General features: G+C 37.1%; 1 non-coding gene across 1 annotated transcript; it reads left to right on the top strand.

Annotated features, from left to right (window-relative positions):
* The first annotated feature begins 23593 nt into the window (after window positions 1-23593).
* Window positions 23594-23700, top strand: LOC140859583 (small nucleolar RNA R71). The gene has a single exon (XR_012143119.1). It is a non-coding gene; the product is annotated as a small nucleolar RNA R71 (small nucleolar RNA).
* The last annotated feature ends 699 nt before the right edge of the window (window positions 23701-24399 follow it).

Genomic DNA, 24399 nt, shown 5'->3' with positions numbered 1-24399 from the left:
TTTTTTTATATCAAATTTTTGTATGCAAAATTTCATATCATAGATCTTTAAAAGATAGTTTAGATATGATCTAAAGTATATATAAATATTTAATCTACTATCCTCTACTATGCAAAAAGTTTAAAAATACATGCTTTGAACTGTTGGTTTTCTTCCAAATAGTATCAGAGCTTTGTTACTTTTGACATTAGTATTTTTCATATAATCTAATTTTAATTTTATTTTAGTTATTTAAATTAGATCTAAATAATTAATTTTGAATCTGAGCAGTGTATTAATTGAATTGGATAGATCTCCATAGCTATTCGATCATAGGAGAAAGTAAAATTTTATGACCCTCTCCTTCCATTCAATGGGATTCTCCTATGGCATGTAGGGGTGCTGCATGATCTTTTTCATAAAGATGAATAATAAAAAGAGTTAAAAAATTTTATTTTAGATTTGATATATGTTGTGCAAAATTTTAATGCACATTTGGTAAGACCCAAGGAAAGGTTGGTAGCCGAAGAAGACTCGATGAGACTCTGGGAGAGGATGGTAGACGAGAGAATTTGGTGAGATAGTCGAAGAGGACTCAGTGAGACTCTAGAAGAAGATGGTAGCTAAAGATGTTTGATAAGACTCAGGCTGGGGTTGGTAGTCAAAAGTGGCTGATGTATTGACAACAATTATGGGAGTCGATAAGGAGGATCGACTTGTGCCTGACTGGTAAGATTAAATGGATCTAACCGCCCAGCCTGCTGATTGAGAGTAATCTAACTTGATGCGGGTCAACTTAGGTGTGAAGCTCCTGTGCCTAATGGATAAAGGCTAATAAATCCCACCTCCTAATGGGTATTTGCCTTTTGAAAAGTTAGTTAGGGCTATGATCCTAACATATGGTATCAGAGCAAGGTTGCAGGTTCAAAACCTGACAGGCCCTCAGAGTGTTTAAAAAAAATATATCACTGGGGAGAGGAATTGTTGTGCAAATATCACACTCAAAAGAAGTCTCTCACTGATCATGTGGCTGATCGATGATTAAAAATTATTCTAGGATATAATCGTCAATCTGATTGATAATTAACCTTGTGCAAAAATTATAATAAATTAATTCGCTAATTGTTGATGAATTATAGGAGGATTGATTAGTGATTAGATTGATAATTAGCTCAATTTGATTGAGCATTGAGGTTTGGATCAAATCTAATTAATTTAGATTCAATTTAGTTTGTTCTGATTATGTTATAAGATAATCTAATCACTAAGGGTGTTCGATTCCTGATTTGATCAGATCTTAAGCACGATTAATTTTTGATTTAATTAGGATTTAATTGAAGCTATTTATTACCTAATTGGATTAGTTCACTGGTCTAATTGGGCCTAATCTAATTTGGTTGGGTTAAGAATCTAATTGGATAAAGATTCAAATTTGAATTCGAATTGAAACAACCCTGCACCACCTCTTCTCTGCGCCATTTTTTTCTTCATGCAAGAAAAATTCTTACCTAAATTTTTTTCTCATGCCCAGAAGGTTTTGTTGTCCCTTCTCTGGTTCCATTTGGATGAGGATAAATGTGATTAATCATTTGAATTCAAAGTGTTTGAATTTGACTTGAAAACAAACTAAAACTTATCCTTATCCTTACCTTGGTGCCATCACCTTTGGAAGCCTGAGTTTTGTGCAATGATTTGAGAAGGAAATGGCATGAGAAATATCTCATGCCTCAGCTCTTCTAACACCCCACTTGGATAAGAATGAAGTGATTTTGATTTGAATTCAAAATGGTTTGAATTCGAACTAATTTGAACCACCTCATCCTTATCCTATCCCATCTCCACACCACCTTAAATTCTTTTCCCTTTTGTGCGATAAAGGGATTGGTTTTTACCATGAAAATTTTCTTCTGAGATAGTGTGGGTGTGAAATAGAGAGGGGGCAGGATTCTGTGCATGAGAAATAGAGAAAGAGTCCTTCCTCTTTGAGCATGAGGTCTAGGGTGGGTCTAGGGTTTTGGCTCTAGGTTTTGTGTGAGGAAAAAATATAAGAGTGTCTTGTTTCAATCTTCCACACCACCACCTCCTCATATAGCTCCATCTTCTGATCTAGAAGAGTCTGAGTGATCTAAAGGAAGGAGCTTAAATCAGTCATCCACAGCCTTCAGCGTGAGCTAGCACACTCAAGAAGGACAATCCGATCATGACTTCGAGTGGATGACTTGTAGAGGGTAGACGAGCTGTGTGGTTACTAGATATTAGGAAGAACCTCATACCATGTCTATTAGTAGTAGTGATCATCGATCCATGTAAAGGTAATGAGTTCTGAACTCATCTGATTAGATCTAACGGTTATATCTGATCTAAGGCATCGATGTAATCAATGCAGTTTTTCTTTATATTAGATTTTTTGTATGCAAAATTTTATGTCATAGATCCTTAAAAGGTAGTTTAGATCTGATCTAAAGTATGTGTAGAAGATTAAGATATTTAATCTACTATCTTCTGCTGTGCAAAAATTCTAAAAATGCTTGCTTTGCACTGCCAGTTTTCTTTCTATTATTAGATCCATAAAATAAGCTAGTTATGGAGATAACTAGATAATAGCTTTTCATTAAGTTGGGTGATAATGGGTCCATTAGTCTGATAATCATTGGAGGTCCAAAAGTCTAGTGCTTATCTACTATTGGAATTATCATTCATAATATAATAACTCAGTCGTGTGTCTCTCTGATGGGTGGTTAGGTTGGCCGATCAAAGTCAGACTTAATCATTTGTTGGTTAGATGAGCTGAGTATAGTCATGTTAATGGTTGGATCTAATCAAGATTTACAGAGATGACAAAAGCTAATTGAAAAAAAATTTGGGGTAAAATTAATTACTAGAAGTTGTTTGGAGAAATAATTGGTTAAGAATCTACCTATAGATGCACATGGGTTGGCTGACCAAGGTCAGGTCCGTGTGCAGTCTGTGTGCATTCTAATATCTATTAAGAAATTAAGATAATTTTTAAAATTAGAGGTAGCGGCTATCAATTCAAATAAAATAGTGAGAAGATCTTCAGACTAAAGTTCAAATTTTTAGACTTAAACAATTCATATACTAATAGGTCTTATTATTTTCTTTTCAATGATAGCTAGTAATTTATCGCTCTGCTCACTATTAGACAGTGACAAGCTTATAGGTCCAAATTTCAATAACTGGTATCCAAAGTTGAGAATAGTTCTTGAGCACAAAAAGATCCTATATGTGATTATGGATCCAGCACCTGAAGTACCAACTCTCAATGCTGATGTGATAGTTAGAGACACTTATTAGAAGTGGCTCAATGACTGTATGACAGTACGTTGTATAATGAGGGCTGCTATAAATGATGAATTTACTTATAAATTCACTGATGCTTAATCAAATGAAATACTTCAAAGGTTGAACAAGTCCTCTGACACACTTGAGGATTTATCCTCAACAAGGCATCAATCCTCTGAGTGAGGAAAGATAAGTATGGTGTAGTGGTATCATACTAGGACTTTCAAGCCTAATAGAACTAATCAGTCTAAGGCAGACTAGAGTCAAGCAGAATGCTTCTTTTGTAAGAAGTTGGGGACTAAAAGAGGAATTATCCTCTATGTCTAGTTTTTCTTGATCCGAATAGGTCTAGGAAGAGAAATCAGCAAAAGATTACTAGATAAGGTATTTATATGATAACACCTTATAATTTTTCTATCTGTGATGTTACTATCTGGGTATTGGATATCGAAAGTTCGATTCATATCTATAAATTATTGCAGAGACTTTAGGTTATTAAAAAATTTGAGAAGAGGGAACGATTCCTGAATGTTAGGGATGGAGGAGCTGTTCCAGTTTTAGCTATAAAAAAAGTTCAGCTTATTCTCAATTTAAATGTCATTGTTTTAGATGATTGTTATTATTATCTATCTTTACTTGTGAATGTTATTTCCATAAGCCTTTTGGCCAAGGATGGCTATAATTTTTTAATCAAAAAATTTTTTTGTGATGTCATTATGAATAGTGTCATGATTATGCATGGATAATTAAAAGATGGTATTTATATTTATCAAAGTCTGTTAGTATAATGTATACATCGAATAAACATCCTAGAATAGATAATATCATAGATGCCTACCTTTGGCATTATAGGCTCAGTCATATAAATGAGAGTAGGATAAATAAGTTAACTAAAGAGAGAATCCTCAATATCAATAATTGTGAATCATTATCAACCCGTCAGTCCTGTCTTCTTTGAAAAAATGATCAAGTCATCTTTTACTGAAAAGGATGAACGAGCCAGTGATATTCTAGGTCTAATGCATAGTGATGTATGTGAACCTATGAACATAGACGCCAGAAGAGGGTATAACTACTTCATTATATTTATTGACGATCTATCGAGGTATGGGTATGCCTACCTTATAAAGCACAAGTCTAAATCATTTGAAATATTCAAATGATTTTATAGTGAAGTAGAAAAATAAACTAAAAAAAATATTAGAACTCTTCGATCAGATCGAGGAGGTAAATACCTTTCTAATAAATTTTTGATATATCTAGAAGAGAATGAGATTCTCTCATAATGGATACCTCCTGGGAGGAGAAATCAAATCTTGTAAGATATAGTTTGGTCCATGATGAGATTTGTGAGTCTATCGATCTCTTTTTGGGGTTATGCCCTTGAGACTGCTTGTTATATTCTGAATAACATTTCAAGCAAATCGATCATAAAAACTCCATATGAGATATGGACTAGGCATAGATCGATACCCTCTTACCTTAAGATTGGGGGTTGTTCGATTTATTTAAAATATTTATAGATCGATAAACTTAGATCTCGGTCTGATAATTGCTTAATTGTAGGATACCCTAAGGAGTCTAAGGCATACTACTTCTACCATGTTGAAGAACAAAAGATGTTCATCAGCAATAGGGCACTCTTTTTAGAAAAGAAGTTCCTTATGGAAGGAACCGATGCCACTAAAGTTGAGCTTGATGAAGTTCGACAGATAGAAGAACTAGCACAAATAAGTAAACTATAGAATCAAATTTGATTAGATCAATTAGAGCCTATTGTTGAGGCACCTTTAAAGAGATCTAGTAAAATATCATGTCAATCGAATAGATACTATGATTTTTTGGTGTGAAATGGTGATCCTATTGAACTAGATGAGAATGATGATGATCTGATCACCTACATCGATGCCATGTAAAGATTTGACTCTGACAAGTGGCTTGATGCAATGAAATTCGAGATGAAGTCCATAGAGATCATTGGTGTATGGACACTAGTTGATCTACTCAAAAGGATAAAACTCATAGGGTGTAGATGAATTTTCAAAAGAAAAAGAAGCACGGATGGAAAGGTGGAGACCTATAAAATCTGTTTGGTTACCAAGGAGTATTGTCAATATTATAGTATTGACTATGATGAGATATTTTCTCTTGTGGTAATACTCTTAGAGTTAAAACATGCATTTTGATAAGATCAGAACATATAGCTTCATTAACAATGAAGAAGAACCCTACATATATAAGTGGACTATTATTTCTATAGTCATCTTTCTTGTACTCTATGTGGATGACATACTGTTAATACAAAATGACATTCCTTCTTTATAAAGTATAAAGCTGTGGCTATCATCACAGTTCTCCATAAAAGATTTGGGAGAAGTATCCTATATCCTCAAGATGAAGATCTATAGAGATAGATCTAAAAGGTTACTTGGATCGTTCAAATCCACGTACATAGATACTGTGGTGAAATGATTCAAAATTTCAAGAAAGACTATCTCCTGATAGATCATGGAATTACTCTCTCCAAGAAGGATTGTCTGACAGCACCTCAAAAGAGAGTACGTATGAGTAGAATCCTATATGCTTCGATAGTGGGATCTATGATATACGCCATAATATGTACAAGATCGAATGTGGTATACTCACTAGGGGTAGTGAGTAGGTATCAGTCTGATCCAGATAAGAACCATTGAAAGGTTGTAGAGACAACCTTTAAGTATTTGAGAAATACTAAAAGGATCAATGTCTAATCTATGGAGATACTAACTTAAAACTTATGAGATATATTGATTTCAATTTCAGTCAGATCATAATGATGGCCAAAAAGAGTCGGGTTATGTGTTTACCCTAATTGGAGGAGCGATATGTTGAAAAAATTCTAGCCAGTTCACTGTAGCCAATTCTATTTGTGAGGCAGAGTATATTACGGCGTTCAATGCTATAAAAGTAGTTTGGTTGTAGAAGTTAATCAGCGAGCTTGAAGTGGCACCCTCTAAGATGATTCAGTCATACTGTATTGACAGCACTGGAGTCATGGCTCAGACTAATGAATAGTAGTCTCACTAGAGAACCAAACATACTTTGCATCGCAATCACCTTGGCTGTGAGATATGAATCAAGGTGACATCGATCTCTAGAAGATCGACAGAAAGAAGAACTTAGCCAATCTATTTATAAAAGCCTTCAGAATCAAAGAGTTTATTGAACACAAATCGAAGATGGATATTAGATACTGTACTGATTGGCTTCAGTCCAAGTAAGAGTTATTAGAAAATATATCCTAAAGCCAATCATTTGGATGATTGTGCTCTTTATAATTTATATATAAACTTTGAATTAATAAAAGTTATTTGGCATTTTCATCACAAGGTTACATCTTTCTTGATTAAACTTTAATATTGTGATGAAGTCTCTAGAACTATAAAATAATTGATAAAGAAAGATTTATCAAATAGTTCTTAAACATATCCATGATCAAATGATACGTCATTAAAGGACGATGATATTTATCGAGTGTAGGTCATTGTGTGCCATATAGGTTGGTTGTTCTCTTAACCAAAGAGTATGGAGATACTGGTATGACATACAGTTGAGATATAAGAGTATATTATTATTGAACAAGTAACTCACCTGTGGAGTGCTCCATTGTCAAGAGCAGCTCACGATAAATATAGGCATAAGTGTCCCTTTGACCTGAGATCATCATGGTGACTTGCAAGCAACTCATTGTTCTTTGATGTCGAACTACTTAAATTTTTAATTCAGTGATGAAAGATTTCCAGACACAGTTAAGTATTTATGATAGTTGATGTGTGGATTAAGATGGGATTGATCCCTCCATACTTCGAGAGTTGATGCATCACTATATTTCAATTGAGTAAGACCTCGGTGGGGTAATCCATGTGATGGGTCATAGAATTTGAAAAAGATTGAAATATGATGTGAATGACTAATCTAGGGTTGACAGTTAAACACTAAGTCATCCTGAACATTTAGGATCAAAGGAATGAATTATGCGGTAACCATATTTTATGAATCTTGAGTGTTGTCTTGCAAACATTTGATCTATCCAAATGTTAGAAACTATTGCTAGATGATAACTTTGATTAGTGCAAGAAATAATTTTCTGTGCTATCGGCTTAGTGTTCGAACTTATGGAGTCACGCATAAAGTCAGACAAAGTAGGAAAGAATTGACCCATTTCTATGTGTTCAATTTAGACCCATGTTTATGTATTTAATTTAGAAGTATGTGACTTGATTGAAAAAATAGATTAGCTTAATTAAGAATTACGTTAGAAGTTATACGGAATTAAACAAGTTGACTGTGTCTAGCTAGCACTAGACATGAGGTTCAGGTTTAATTCTGGGGATGATGATGATCTGATCAATGATCTAAAATATTTATGAGAGATTGAATTTACATCTTAATTAATTTTAGATTAGATCTAATTTAATTAAGACTTAATTGGGTTAAAAATTTATGTTAGACTTAGACCAAAATCCTAATTAAATTAGGATTGACAGTCTCTTCAAGTTTGATTCGAATTTGATTCAAATTATATTCGAATTGGACTCAGTTTGGACCCAAATCGGATTAGATCCATGGAGTCCCAAGTACCTAGGACTCTATCTCATAAAGTGATTGACCAAGAGAAGGAATAGCTGATTTATTTCCACCCCATAAGGGTGCGCACAGTGAAAGGTCTCGTGTGAAGAAAAATTGGCGCTCTCCTTCTTTAAGTTGGTTACATATTTGGATAATGTTTTGTGTCCTAAATAAGTTAGGACTTCTGATCAGATATGGAAGGCCACCTATTTAAGGGAAGCAACTAAACCATTGGGTGTGAAGAGATTTATTTTGTGCGACAAAACTGAATACCATCGTGAGATAGGAGAGGGTGTGCGTGTCCAAGAAAGGGAGGCATCCCTTGTTTCTTGGCATGGAGAATATTTGTATCTTCCTTCTTGGCATGAAGGGTTCATCCAAGAAGATTTCAAGGCATGTGATCTAATCTCCTCCCTATCCCTCACTTTTCTTCTAAAGATTACTACCTGAAGAGATCATCTCTCTTTCCTATAGAGCCTGGTGCATGCACCGATGGAATCAGATCTAGGGTTTCAGGGTTAGATCTTAAAATTTTTTCAAGATCAGGTAGTGAAAGATTAAAATAAATAAAAATTTATTTTATAAAATAAAAAAATTCCTAGATCTAAGATCCTATTACATGATTATTATATGATATTAAATCAGAAATTAAAATATAAAGAGCAAGAACTACATGTTGATCATATCAACATGTTTCTATACTACATCTATATAATAGATCAGATCTATTACCTTGCAAGTTAGATGTTCTAACTTTGCTGATCTGGGTTTGAGGATGATGTTGCGAGCCACACATGAATCTGATCTCTAGGAGTCATCCATACGAGCTCAAAGATCACGATCAAAAATTCTGGTCCAGGAAATCAGCACAGTATGCTAGTACTGTGCTGATCCCTCTTCGATGATCGATCAGATGCCTCCTTCTTTTTGATTTGGACTCTTCCAAAGATGAGAAGTAGGATAAGGAGTTTTAGATATGAGACACTCTCAGAAAACTCACAGATGGAGGAAGGAAAGAGATAAACTCAGCAACCCTTGAAGAAGACCCTCTTCTTCTTCTCTTTGCTCTAACCGAGATACTTAGTTTGGTGTCTATTATATCTCCATGCCCCAACACTCTTTTTCTCTGATTTTCATGCATCCCAAAGGTCTTTCAAAGCTCTATAATTCACAAAAATATTAAGAATAAACCAAAACCAAATCAACCCAATTAAAATAGATCTTAATCCAATTAAGAACTTAATTTAATTAGATTAAATTAGATTTAAATTTAATTTAATTTTTTAATCAAATTAGAAATTAGGTTGACCCAAGTCCTAATTGAACTAGGACTAATTTTTTTTTGCACTTGGCTTATCCAATAAACCAATTGGACTTAATCCAATCAAGCCCAAACTAAATATAATTAAATCATATTCAATTAGACTTAATCTCAACCTATTGGCTTAATCAAACTAAGCTAATTAGCAATCAAATTGCTAATCGAACCTCCTACAATACTTGCACTAGGTTAAATGTCAATCGTATTGATCGTTTAACCCTAGAACGATTCTTAATCGTTGATCAACCATCCGATCGGATAATGAACTCTAATGTGTATTATCTCATAGGTCCAAACCTAAGTCGGTAGCACAAAAATAAATTTTTGTACCAATCAAAGTGACCATCTAGCAATGATACCCGACGGTCGGATAGGTCGAATGTGTAGAACAACATCCTTAGAACCCATACGGATATAGTTTCCATATAATTTATCTCCTTGACCAAAAGGCTCATAGGACACCTCAAAATTTAACTGTCAACTCTGATCAGATTGTCCACATTGTATTTCAAAATATCAAATCCATCTGATGGATTACTCTGGCCAAGATTTTGCTAAATTGAAATATAGCGACTCATTCTTCTCCAACTCTTGGAGTGGTCAATCCTATCTTGATCATACTCTGACTTCGTAAGTACTTGACTGTGCCCAGAAGCCTTTCATCACTGAATTAAAAATTCAGTTAGTCCAGTACCAAAGCACAGTGAGTTGCTTGTAAGTCACTGAGGTGATTTCAGGTCTAAGGGACACTTATACCTATATCCCATCAGAGATATTCTCGATAGTAAAATGCTCTGGAGTTGGTCACATTCAATGATGATGTACCCTTATATCTCATCTGTATGCTATACCAGTGTCTCCACACTCTTTGATTAAGAGGACAACCAACCCATATGGCCTACAGCGACCTATGCTCGGTAGAAGCTGTCGTCCTTATTAACAGCTTATCATTTGATCGTGAACAGTTTTAAGGACTAATCGATAAATCCTCTCTTTATCGAACCTAAATAGTCCTAAGGACTTCATCACAACAACGGAGTTCATTAGAAGATAAAAATTTATGATAAAAATACTAAAAATATATTTTATTTATTAACAAATCAATTACAATATAATGTTGCTCAACCATCAACAGATTGACGATTGGCTTTTGGGACATATTTTTCAACAATTCTCACTTATCCTAAAGCCACTCGACACAGTATCTAATACCCATCCTCGACTTGTGGTTGTCGAACTCCTTTATTGCCAGGGCTTTAGTGAAGGGGTCGGCTAGGTTCTCCTTTCTGTCGATCTTCTGAAGGTCGACGTCACCTCGATCCACGATCTCCCAGACTAGGTGGAAGGGGTGCAAAATGTTCTTCATCCGCTGGTGTGCTTTGGGTTCCTTCGTTTGAGCTATGGCACCAGTGCTGTCACAGTAGAGCAGGATCGGACCATCGAGAGAGGGTGCTACTTAGAGCTTGGTGATGAATTTTCTCAGCCACATAGCTTCCTTCGCGGCATCCGATGCGATATACTCTGCCTCACAAACAGAGTCTACCACAGTATGCTGCTTGAAACTCTTCCAGCAGATAGCTCTAGCATTCAGAGTAAAGATATAATCCGATATGCTTCTACTGTCATCATGGTCAAATTAAAAGTTGGAGTCTGTGAACCCCACAAGTTTCAGATCTGACTCGCCATAAATCAACCATTGATCCTTAGTATTTCTCAAATACTTAAGGATGGCTTTAACCACTTTTCAGTGATTTTCTCCATGATCAGATTGGTATCTACTCACTACTCATAGTGAGTATACCACATCTGGCCTTGTACATGTCATGGCATACATGATAGATCCCACGATCGAAGCGTATGGGACTCTACTCATATGCTTTCTCTCTTCAGGAGTTGTCGGACAATCCTTCTTAGAGAGAGAATTTCATGGCCTATCGGTAGATAGCCCTTATTGGAATTCTCCATGCTGAACCTCTTCAGCACAGTGTCTATGTACGTGGACTGGGATAACCCAAGCATCCTTTTAGATCTATCCATATAAATCTTTATCCCTAGGATGTAGGATGCTTCACCCAAGTCCTTCATGAAGAACTGCGATGACAACCAAACTTTTATTCCCTGTAGTGCAGGGATGTCATTTTTGATTAAGAGAATGTCATCCACGTATAAGATAAAAAATACCATAACTAGACCATTTGCCCATTTATAGATGCAGGGCTCTTCTCTATTTTTAACGAAGCCATACATTTTGATCACCTTATCAAAATGCATGTTCCAACTCCGAGAAGCTTGCTTCAATTCATAAATGGATCTCTGAAGCTTGCACACCTTGGACTCATTTGTGGATGTAAACCCCTCAGGTTGTATCATATATACCTCTTCGGTCAGCTCTCCATTCAAGAAAGCTGTCTTTACATCCATCTGCCAAATCTCATAATCCAGATGGGCAGCTATTGCAAGCATTATCCGAATGGATTTGAGCATTGTAACAGGGGAGAATATCTCGTTATAGTCAATACCATAATGTTGACGATACCCCTTGGCAACCAGACAGATTTTATAGGTCTCCACCTTTTCGTTTGTGCTCCTCTTTCTTTTGAAGACCCATTTACACCCAATGAATTTAACCCCTTCTTTTGAAGACCCATTTACACCCAATGGATTTAACCCCTTCAGGTGGGTCAACCAATGTCCATACATCATTGACCTTCATGGACTCTATTTCGGATTTCATGGCTTCAAGCCATTTTTCAGAATCATGTCTCTGCATTGCATCCATATAGGTGATCGGATCCTCATCGTTCTCATCGAGTTCGATGGGATCACCGTCTCGGATCAAGAAATCATAGTATCTGTCCGACTGATGCGGTATTCTATCGGATCGCCTTAATGGTGTAGGTACATTAGGCTTCAGATATGATCTAATCAAATCTGACTCAGGTTCAGCTATTGGTGTCGGTCTTTCTACCTGTTGAACTTCCTAAAGTTCAACCTTAGAGGCAACGATTCCTTCACCAAGGAACTCTTTTTCTAAAAAGATTGCCTTAAGGCTGACGAACACCTTTTGTTCATCAGCATGGTAGAAAAAATATCCTTTGGTCTCTTTGGGGTACCCTATGAATATGTATTTGTCAGACCTAGGTCCAAGTTTATCTGTAACTAACTGTTTGACATAGGCCGGGCACCCCTAGACCTTAAGGTGTGAAAGCGCTAGCTTACGCCCTATCCATATCTCATATGAAGTCTTAATTATAGACTTACTTGAAACCTTATTTAACAGATAACAGGCCAATTCGAGTGCATATCCCCAAAAGGATATCGGCAAGCTGGCAAAACCCATCATGGATCAAACCATATCCAACAGAGTTCGATTTCTCCTTTCAGACATACTATTATGCTATGGTGTTCCTGGAGGAGTTCATTGGGAGAGAATCCCATTCTCTCCTAGATATGTGAGAAACTCACCAGAAAGGTATTTTCCTTCTTGATCAGATCGAAGAGTTTTAATACTCTTCCTAGTTTATTTTTCTACTTCACTTCAGAATCGTTTGAATATTTCAAATGAATCTGACTTATGTTTCATCAGATAAATATATCCATATTTGGATAAATCATCTGTAAAAGTGATGAAGTAGAAATATCCATCTCTAGCACTTGTGCTCATGGGTCCGCATACATCAATATGTACTAGGCCCAAGAGCTCAGTAGCTCTCTCATCTTTTTTAGTAAAAGGTGACTTGATCATTTTACCAAGAAGATAGGACTCACAGGTTGGCAGTGATTCACAATCACTGACTTTGAGGATTCCCTCTTGAGTCAATCTATTTATCCTGTTCTTGTTTATATGACCTAGCCTATAGTGCCATAAGTAGATATCTGATACACTATCTAATCTAGGGTGCTTGTGTTAGATGTGTGCCCTAGATGCCAGATTGGCTGACACATTCCTGTACAAATGTAAGGGCAAATTTATAATTTTGACTATAAATGAATAAAAGGGTTATTCTACTATCACATTATGTACATTATGTCTGTGATACATCCTTTGAGTTAGTAGGAATGTTAATTCGTATTTTCAAGAGTTGAAAATTTAAGGCATGAATTTATATAACTAACTCATAAACAGCTCCTGACCATAGGATCATCACGAGGATGGTGATCGATCTGAAAGGTTGGTGTACGATCGCTTCCTTATAGTAGATGTGTCTTGAGTCTACGGTGTGAAGATACCAGAGTGAGAGTATAGGTATTCATTAAGAACGAGAGTACTGAGCGTGACCACCTCGAGCAGTCATAAGAAAGTCTATCTTCTCATCGATGACTAGCTCGATGCTGCAACTGTGTGTCTAGTTCTTTGATCTAAGGTACATCGACAGTTCACCTTGAGTGTGTTATAGTTTGACTACACCATAATGAAGGGAAAAATTGATTTTTTTCTTGTAGGATCTTTCAGATCTAATGAGATCTGGGGTGGAATATCTCAAAAAAAATTATCCTTCGATATTTTAGATCTAAGATCTATTAGATCTAATTCTTATTATCTGATATTAAATCTAAAATTAAATCTGAAAACATGAAGAATAGAGAAATACCTCTAGGGTAACTAGATTATCCTGTAGATGATCGCAACAATGGGTGAGGTTCTAAAATAGCGACGCAGTCTCCTGGCCTCTACCGATATCCACTCGAGTAGGATCTAGATCACCTTCTCCTTGCAAATCTTTGCTCTAGAAATTAGATCTGGATCTGATCTAAAAGATCTTCAAAAGACCTTCTGAAGCTAGAGCAGCAGCTTCTCGACAAATCTCTGCAGCCTTCTAATTAAAGAGCCACCACGCCTTTGACAAGCACCAGATGGATGTCCAACCTCTTGGACGTGAAGAGGGGAGGGAGAGGAGTAGAGAGGGAATGGAGAAGTGGAGAGGATTTAGGCTTTTTCTGGTTATTGAGTAGAGTCTCTAAACCCTAGGCACAGACAGGGTTTAAATAGACCATGCTGCACCATGCAGTGCCACATCATTCGACCAATCAAAAAATTCTAATTAATTCTGAAAAAATTTTGATTGATGGAGTGATGTCATCTAATCATATCAGATAAGAATCCCCACAATCCCTCCTACTATTGGTGCCAACACTGGATAAGCACAGTGAGATTTGCGCCCTACAGTCCAAGTTGATCAAGGGATCAGAGTCCTCATCTCATGGGACTCTATCCTTACCCACTTGGGGTGCATGCCCAATCTGAATATGGCACCCACTTTGAGACTCAATTTAGCAGGTGGACACTCAATAAAATATCTCCAATAACCTCTTGCCAAGTGGCCTTTAGTCCAAGATCCATGGGTCAACATTTGACCAATGTCCTAAAACAAAAATGCCAGGTGACAGAAATTAGTAGGTGTTGTCTTAAATTTATCTCATGAATTAAGATAAGTCCTTTCTGAGCTGGACTGGCTTCAGTCAGACTGAGAGAAACCTTCTCAAGATTCTCTGGGTGAGTCAAATCATATTTGACTCAGTTGAGATAGAAAAAATTACACAAGGAGAAAGTTAGGCTCAATAGTGTGCTAGCATGATTTTCTTGAACCTAATTGGATCTAATCCAAATCAATCGAATTGGGCAAGCTCAATAGATGACATCCAGACCCTAACTCTTATTTGTGTGATCCAATTAGGTTCATTTTTATATGGTAATGAGACATGTCATGATCTCATCATCGACATCATCGAAACTCCTTTCGATGGACTAGAACTCTTCTGATTCAGACAATCAGAATGATCGATCATCAAGATCATTCTAATTGCTCTCAAAATCCATCAGTGATACCTAGAAGTATATGGTAGCAATCCATCAGAAATGAAAATGAACCTCTCGATGTAGCTACCTGTGTGATTGAGTTCTTCTATCATGAGTTCCGACTGAATTAGGGTTAAGGTGAACTCATCAAACCCAACATCAGTCATATGAATCAATCGATCGATCCAAGTCTGATATGAAACCTTAATGAAAAACTCTTTTCTATTATTTAACTCTACCATGGCCATGGGCTTAAGGACTCAATCTTTCGATCATCATAGGACTACTCTTATCTACCGAGGTTGATAGATCCCATCTTGGTGCAATCTGGTTTCTACAATGAATATGCTACAGCCAACATACACCTCAGGATTCTGAATGACTAGGAGACCGAGTTATGGTATAGTCAAACTATAACACACTCAAGGTGAACTGTCGATGTACCTTAGATCAAAGAACTAGACACACAGTTGCAGCATCGAGCTAGTCATCGATGAGAAGATAGACTTTCTTATGACTGCTCGAGGTGGTCACGCTCAGTACTCTCGTTCTTAATGAATACCTATACTCTCACTCCGGTATCTTCACACCGTAGACTCAAGACATATCTACTATAAGGAAGCGATCGTACACCAACCTTTCGGATCGATCACCATCCTCGTGATGATCCTATGGTCAGGAGCTGTTTATGAGTTAGTTATATAAATTCATGCCTTAAATTTTCAACTCTTGAAAATACGAATTAACATTCCTACTAACTCAAAGGATGTATCACAGACATAATGTACACAATGTGATAGTAGAATAACCTTTTTATTTATTTATAGTCAAAATTATAAATTTACCCTTACATTTGTACAGGAATGTGTCAGCCAATCTGGCATCTAGGGCACACATCTAACAAACTCCCACTTGACCTAATGCCAATTGGCTACATATCTAAGTCCCATCTTCTCAAGGTGGGCTTCGATCTTTTGCTGGCCTAATGACTTTGTCAGTGGGTCTGCCACATTGTCTGTGGAGTCGACTCTCTTAACCTCGACATAACCTTTTTCGAGGTAATCACGGATCAGATGGAATCGTCGCTCGATATGCTTGAACTTCTGGTGAGATCTTGGCTCCTTAGCTAGAGCTATGGCACCATTTTATCACAGTAAAGAGGGACGACATCCGATACCATCACTCCAAACTCTACGACAAACTTCTTATACCAGAATGCCTCCTTCGCAGCTTCCGATGCAGCAATATACTCTGCCTCCATGGTGGAATCAGCAATTACCGTCTGCTTGAAACTCTTTCTGCTAACTGCACCATAATTGCAAATGAACAGACTTCCAGATGTCGACTTTTGATCATCTATATTAGACATAAAGTCTGAGTTTGTAAATCTCTGAACCTGGAGTTCTCCATTTCCAAAGACTAGAAACATATCCTTAGTCCTTCTCAAGTACTTAAGGATACATTTTATAGAAGTCCAGTGCTCTTCACTTGGAATCGACTGATATCTGCTTGTGACACTCACAGCATGGGCTATATCAGGTCGTGTACATAGCATGGCACACATGAGGCTCCTTATTGCGGAAGCATAAGGGATCTTGCTCATGCGTTCAATCTCCTTAGATGTGCTAGGGCACATCTTCTTGGAGAGATGAATGCCATGTCTAAAAGGTACTAAACCTCTTTTGGAGTTTTTCATACTAAACCTTTTTAGCACCTCCTCTATGTATATCTTCTGTGAAAGTCCCAGCATCCTATTTGGTATATCTCTATAGACCTTAATACCCAGTATAAAGGATGCCTCTCCTAGATCTTTCATAGAGAACTCCTTAGACAACCATATTTTGACTGAAGTCAATATGAAAATATCATTCCCAATCAGGAGGATGTCATCTATGTATAGCATGAGGAAGACAACTGCACTCCCACTGACCTTCTTGAACACACATGGTTCCTCCTCATTCTTGATGAAACCAAACATTTTGATCACATCATTGAAACGAGTATTCCAACTCTAAGATGCTTGCTTAAGTCTATAAATGGACCTTTGCAGCTTGCAGATCTTATGATCATCATCACTGGATGTGAAATCAAGCGGCTGTTCCATATAGATATCTTCCTCAAGATATCCATTTAAGAATGCCGTTTTCACATCCATCTGCCATATTTCATAATCGAAATAGGCTGCAACAGCAAGCAATGTACGGATGGATTTCAGCATGGCTATGGGTGAGAAGGTATCCTGATAGTCAATGCCTTCGTACTGACTATAATCTTTCGCTATGAGCCTAGCCTTGAATGTCTCCACATTCCTATCTGCACCTATCTTTCTCTTGAAGATCCATTTACACCTAATAGGTACAATACCTTCAGGTGGATCTACCAAGGTCCAGACTTGGTTTGAGTGCATCGAGTCAATTTCTGATCTCATTGCCTCTAACTATTTTTCAAAGTCGATATCTGATATCACCTCATCATAGGTCTTGAGGTCATCACCATGAGCCCCATTTCTCATGAGAAATATTTCCTCTACTTCCTCTTGTATAGTACCTAAGTATCTTTCAGGAGGACGAAAAATTCTAGTCGATCTACGAGGTGGAAGAGGTTGTGTTAGGACTAGTTCTAATTAATTTGGTTCCTCAGATTTTTTAGCTCATTGCTCTTGGGAGACATTCTCCTTGAGCTTAATTATTCTTTAGATGCCAATATCTTGAATAAACTATTTTTCAAGAAAAATAGCATGTCGATTCACAATCACATTATGATCTTCCAGAACATAGAAATAGTATCCTAATGACTCTTTAGGATATCCTATGAACCAAGCTCTAAAAGACCTGAACTCTAACTTGTCCGTCTGCTGTCTCTTGACATGAACCGGACAACCCCAAATTCTGAGATGACTCAGACTTGACTTCTTACCATGCCATATCTCATACGATGTGGTTGGAACGGTTTTAGAGGGAACCTTATTCAATACATATATTGCTGTCATAAGACAATATCCCCAAAGAAACTCAGAAAGGTCCGTGAAGCTCATCATGGAACAGACCATATCTAATAGGGTCCGATTCCTCCGTTCTAAAATCCTGTTGAGTTGTGATGTTCCAGGTAGAGTCCATTGAGAGACTATGCCATTGTCCTTAAGATAGTCTAGAAACTTCCGACTAAGGTATTCGCCTCCTCGATCTGATCGAAGAACCTTAATGGGCTTTTCTGTTTATTTTTCTACCTCATGTCTGAATTCTTTGAACTTTTCAAAGGCTTCAGACTTGTGTTTCATTAGAAATACATACCCGTACCTAGACATATCATCAGTGAAGGTAATGAAGTAGACATAGTTGCCTCTAATCGGTACATCAAATGGGCTGCATACATCTGTATGTACTAGGGCAAGTAGGTCTGTGGCCCTTTTCCCATGTCCTATAAAAGGGAGCTTGGTCATTTTGCCTTGAAGGCATGATTCACAAACTGGATATGACTCGAAAGTCAATAGACTCAATAGCCCAGATTTCTCCAATTTGTTAACCCTATCTTCCGCTATATGACCTAGCCTTAGGTGCCATAGATACCTATCATTTAGACTATCTCTAGGCCTTTTAATTCCTATGGCATTCATATTTTGCTCGATATGAAATACAAATACATCAATATGTAGCTGATAGAGACCATTAATAAGAAAACCATTTGCAACTTTATTATTTTCATAAAATATGTTACAATGGTTCTTATGAAAGCTAATCATATAGCCTTCTTATGCTAAACATGAAATAGAAATTAAATTCCTGCTTGCTATAGGCCCATAATAACAATCTCTAAGAACTAAATCTAATCCTAATGGTAATCGCAGAAGGTAGGTTTCCACGGCCATAGCAGCAACTCTTGCTCCATTCTCGATGCGTAGGATCATATCCCCATCCCTCAGCCTTCTGCTCTCCTCAAGATCCTACATAGAAGAGCACAAATGAGCACTAGAACCAGAGTTAAGTACCCAACTGGATGCAGAGGAAATCGTAAGATTAGATTCTATAATGAGCATTCCTCCAGAAGGACCATCCTTCTTGTTCTTCAGGGTGGCTAGGTACTGAGGATAGTTTCGCTTTCAATGGCCGTCTGAATTGCAATAGAAATATTTTTTCTTTTCAGCAACCTTCTTCTTCGGTTCCGTCTTCTTCTTCTTCCCATCCACCTTCTGCTTCTTCGCAGACTTCTTCTTCTTTCCAAAGGACTTTCTCTTGGAAGAAGTCCGCTCCACAGTAAGGACTGAGCCTTTTGAACCCTTCAAAGAAAGCTCAGCCGTAACCAACATGTTCATTAACTTAGCCAAGGTACACTGCATCTTATGCATATGTGATGCATAGTCATTGATAGCACCAAAAATAACTCTACTCACTACGTAGGTAGGATGAGTCGAGATCGTATCCTCAGGGACCTTGGGCTAAGTTGAGATTAAAAGACAGAAGTATTATTTTGATTTAGAAAATAAATTATCTTAAAATTGATGTAATTAAAAAATAAAGAGCTCGAAAGTTTTGAATTAATTTTGCACTAGTAGAGTTGTATCTCTTTTTTTTTAATTAAATAAATATGATTAATCTTAAGAAAAATATCTATCTTTTCTCTGTATGTCCCGTACCCGTAGATCATGGTGCATCTCCAGAAAGTACTAGGTAGACAACTCTTCTTTTCTCGGCACGCCCCGTACCCATAGATCATGGTGCATCTCCAAAAAGTAAAAGTTGTTCCTAATATTAATCTAACAGGAAAGCATAAATAAAAGCATATGAAAGAGAGCAAATAAAGAACTCATGATGATTTAAATAAAAAGTATAATCTTTATTGCATATAAAAAATACAAGAAAGTTTAGAACAATAAACCCGCTCTATGTCGTTACAAAATTTCTTCTCCACTCCCGAGACTGCTAGCCTAGCTGCTCATGAAGTAGTCCCTTTCTATTCCTCTATGCAAGGCTCTAGAAGAATTTCTGGGCTCCTCCTCCAATGGGAGTATAAAAACCTTTTTATAGGTGTTAGGAGGGAGAAATTTTACATGATTTTTTGATGTGGGACTAAAGAAAATACTAAGGACTAAAAGATGAATGGATGAGATGGAAAGATCACGAGCAGATAAAGAAAATACAAATTTTTTCTCTTGAAGTATTTCCAACTATTATATTTTTTTCCTTTAATTTTTAGATCCATCTGTTCGCCACTGTGTCCGCCAGAAAAATCTTCGTGCGAACCTGCGATGCCGCGCAAACCCACCGTCCGCTGCCGCACGCCCGCCCGCGTGTTCGCTGTCGCTCGCCCGCGCGCGCGTGTTCGCTGCCGCTCACCTGCGCGTTCACTTCCGCTCACCCGCACGCGCGCTCGCTTCCGCTAACGCTCTTTTTTTATTCCAAAAAGAAACTTTTATTTCTTTACAATGACATCTATATCATTTTGGGTTTCTTACATAGTATCTTCATTTTCTATAATACCGTATGCATCCTTCTTTTATTTAAATTTTATTTTAAGTCTAATTTTCTTCAAACTTGAGTCTTTTTGATCTACGAATCGGACTCTTTGTATCGGTGATTACCTTTCCTGTAAAACATAAAAAGAAGTATCAAATTCTTAATAAATAAAATAAATTAACTATAATTTTTTATTTTAAATGACTTAAATTAAGTATTTATCACACCTCCCAACTTGAATTTTGCTCGTCCTCGAGTAAAATAGATATATCAGTATTGTGTACCGACTCGATCTTGAATAAAAAGTTAGGTTAGATATCCCAAAAGGTAGATGATACCTGGTCAGACCATTAAAGAGATACTTCATTGGATTATCAATTTGACCCAATTAGTGGCTGAGTATTAACTAAAAAAATTTCAAGAGCTTTTCTTTCACCAACTCCCCACTTTACTCTTTAAATTCTCTAACTTAATGTGAGAGAGGTTTATTATCTTCTTGCAATTTAGTCTCCTTATTATCCACTATTTTTTTAACATGTCCACCTTTTTACGCGAACCACAACACTTACTCAGGCGAAGGGGCCCGATTACTCAGTAGGAAACCAATATTTTTTTTTTAAGTAAATTTTAAGAGGAATTTTTGCATACCTCGATATTTCCACCCAATCTCTCATGAAGCAGATTCTTTATTGAGATCAGTAAGAAGAGGGTTGTAGAATCACTCCTAAAATTTGGTCCAGTCTAAACCCTACCATTCATTGAGTTTTCTTAATAATTTATTCCTCAGTATCTCTAAAATTATCTTAACCATTAATCATTTATTGATTAGGATGCCTAATTGACTCTTAATCAAAATAAAATTTGGATATACAAAATTAATTATTTCTTGACCATACTCGAGGATTTGATTAATTTCCTTTCCCCCCCCCAACTTAATCTACATTGTCCTTAATGGAGTAGGAAAGCAAAGAAAATAAAAGGAGAGAGTGCACCTGGGATAATTTTACTTCGAAAGTTGAAGATAGCTTCATTGATTAATAGGCTCTTGTTCTAAATTTTTGCAGCTATAGTAAAGTAAAAAAAAAAATATGAAATCGTTGGGTTGCCTCCCAACAAGCGCTAAGTTTTACGTCTGTAGCCAGACGTCATACATACTTGAGCGTAGCAGGAAGGAGTTTCAATTCTAATGTAGGTGGTGATTCTAAAGATGGGACTATTGGTGTACTGGCTAATGTGGGCAATGGCTCATACTTGATTGTCCATGGAGGAGTGGTTTTATCGTGTGGTGTATCCAACAAGGTGTTAACTTCTTTCATATATCCCTCAAAGTCATACACTCCAAAGTGAGCCAAGCAAGTATCTAAGGGGTCTGGTGCTAGAATTATGGGTGTTTCATCTTCTATAATATTTTCTAGTGTATCTATTTCGAAGCAACTATCCATTGATGGTCCTTGGGAAGCACCAAACACATTCAGTCTCAGTTTCTTATTCCCAAATGATACGTCCATGACTCCTGTCCTACAATTAATGCATGCATTTGTCGTAGCTAGGAAGGGTCATCCTAAGATAATGGGAATTTATCTGGGGTTACCACTTAGTTCCATGTCGAGAACCAAAAAATCAACTGAAAAGTAAAACTCATCTACCTTGACCAAAACATCCTCAAGCATTCCACGTGGTTCCTTAATTGATCTGTCGGCTAACTGCAGTGTGATTGATGTGGGTTTTAGTTCTCCGAATCCAAAAAATTTATACACCGAACTAGGTAAAAGATTCACACTTGCCCCTAAGTCCAGAAGAGCTTTTTCAATGTGATAATCTCCTATAACACAGGAAATGATGGGGGCTCCTGGGTCCTTAAGCTTTGGAGGAGTGACATGCTGGAAGACAGAACTAGCCTGTTAAGTGAGGCATACTTTCTTTGGGATTTATGATCTAGATTTACATTTTTGGGTGCACAAATTCTTCAAAAATTTGGCATAAGCAGGGACCTGTTTGATTGCATCTAGAAGGGAAAGATTAATTTGGACTTACTTAAACAATTCCAACATCTCATCGAGTTTTTCTCCCTTCTTATCTTCAGGAATAGGAGCTTTCAGGGCATCCAAAAATGGGGCTTTAGGCAAGTAAGATGATTCTAGTACAGTTGGTTCATTCTCTATTTTAAGGTCCTCCTTGTTCTTGGGTGATTTGGCTTCGGTTAGAGGTTTAGAGTCGGTCTCATTGGTTTTACTAATGTGTTCAATGATCTTCCCACTTCTCAGAGTCATGATTGATTTGGTATGTTCAGAAAAAGCTTCTGGGGTATTAGAGCTCTCAATCACAAATTATCCTCTTGGGTTGCTCTCGGGTTGGCTAGGTAATTTTTCTCCTTCCCTCCTACTGAATGCAGTCGCTAGTTGACCTATTTGGGTCTCTAGCTTAGTAATGGATTGTGTGTGGGAGTTAAGGATCTGAGTGTTGACTTCTAATCGTTCTAAGGCTTTCAAAATTTTTTCCTCAAAAGCTGAGCTGTGATCAGTAGTAGACAGTTGAGGAGCATTTTGAAATTGATGGTATGGTCCATGCCTATATGTTGGGTCCTGATATTGAGGTCGAGGTGCGGCAGGGCCAACCACTGGTTGTGGTCTCCAAAAAAAATTTGGATGGTTTCTCCAGCTGGGGTTATAAGTGTTCGAATAAGGATCGTTTTCTGGTCTGCGAGCTTGTTGGACTTGAGCTTGCTAAACCTGCTCGTGCACAAACTCAGGAAATTTAGGTGCGGCTGGGCATTCACTAACAAAATGATTCGGAGTTGCACACAATGCACAAACTTCTTGAATTGGGTTAGGTGGAATCGGGGATTGTCCAGTATTTAGAAGATGACCTAATTTTTGAGACAGTTCCTCTACCTTATTGTGGATATCCATGACGTTTCTAATCTGATAAATTCTACTTCTTTTTTGTTGAAGCATGGGTTGTTCTCTAGAGGTGGCAGACAGATGATGTAGAAAATTTTCACTAAGTATTTCAAAGAGCTGCCAGGCTTCATCCTCACTCTTTAGCATGAATGTCCCACCACACGATGCATCAACCATTTGTCGGTGTTTCTCTGATAGACCATCATAAAAATACTGACAAAGTTGCCATTTAGGGACAACATGGTGTGGACATTTATGAATGAGGTCCCTTAACCTTTCCCATGTCTCATGAAAAAGTTCACCCTCCAATTGGGAAAAACTAGTGATAGCTTTTCTAATTTGATTTGTTTTTCTAATTGGAAAGTATTTCTTGAGAAATTCTCTCTGAAGATGATCCCAAGTTGAAATGGTTATAGAGTTTAAGGAGTTTAACCAATGCTTGGCTTTGTCCTTAAGTGAGAAAGGGAACATTTTCAACCTAAGGGCATCATCGAAGAAATTTTGGATTTTTACTGTGGAACAAATTTCAAGAAATTCATCCAAGTGTTTGTATGGGTCCTCGTTACTAAGTCCATAGAATGATGGCAATATTTGAATAATGCTAGACTTAATCTCATATTGGGTAGCTTCTATTGGAGGTGCTTGAATGCATGGAGAGTAGGTATATGTGGATGGAGTGAAATATTCTCTCAATAAGCATGGAGGATTAGCCTCATCAGGTGCAGCCATGTTTCTAACTCAGATAGTCCTAAGAGTCTTTTCTAATTCTTCGTCTAATGGTTGCAATTTGGGTTTTAGTGATCGTCGACCTAATATGCAACTAAAAGGTCTATGTAGGACTATCCTAGTCTGTTAAGGATTTTTTTTTTTTATTAAGAGGAGAAGAGAAGAGAAAAAAGAGTTCTAAAGAAGAGATCCTAAGAAGTCCTAAAACTAATAGAAGAATTAGTTGTGGTTAGATTTTAATTACAATCAAGTTAGCACGCAGTTGACTCTCTATCCTAAAGTTTTCCTAGTTCTAGACAGCTCCTAACTGTAGTT

Source organism: Elaeis guineensis, chromosome 7 (assembly GCF_000442705.2).
Source record: "Elaeis guineensis isolate ETL-2024a chromosome 7, EG11, whole genome shotgun sequence".
Classification (NCBI taxonomy): Eukaryota; Viridiplantae; Streptophyta; class Magnoliopsida; order Arecales; family Arecaceae; genus Elaeis; species Elaeis guineensis.
The sequence above is the reverse complement of the archived record's forward strand: the minus strand, read 5'-3'. Positions and strand labels throughout refer to the sequence as shown.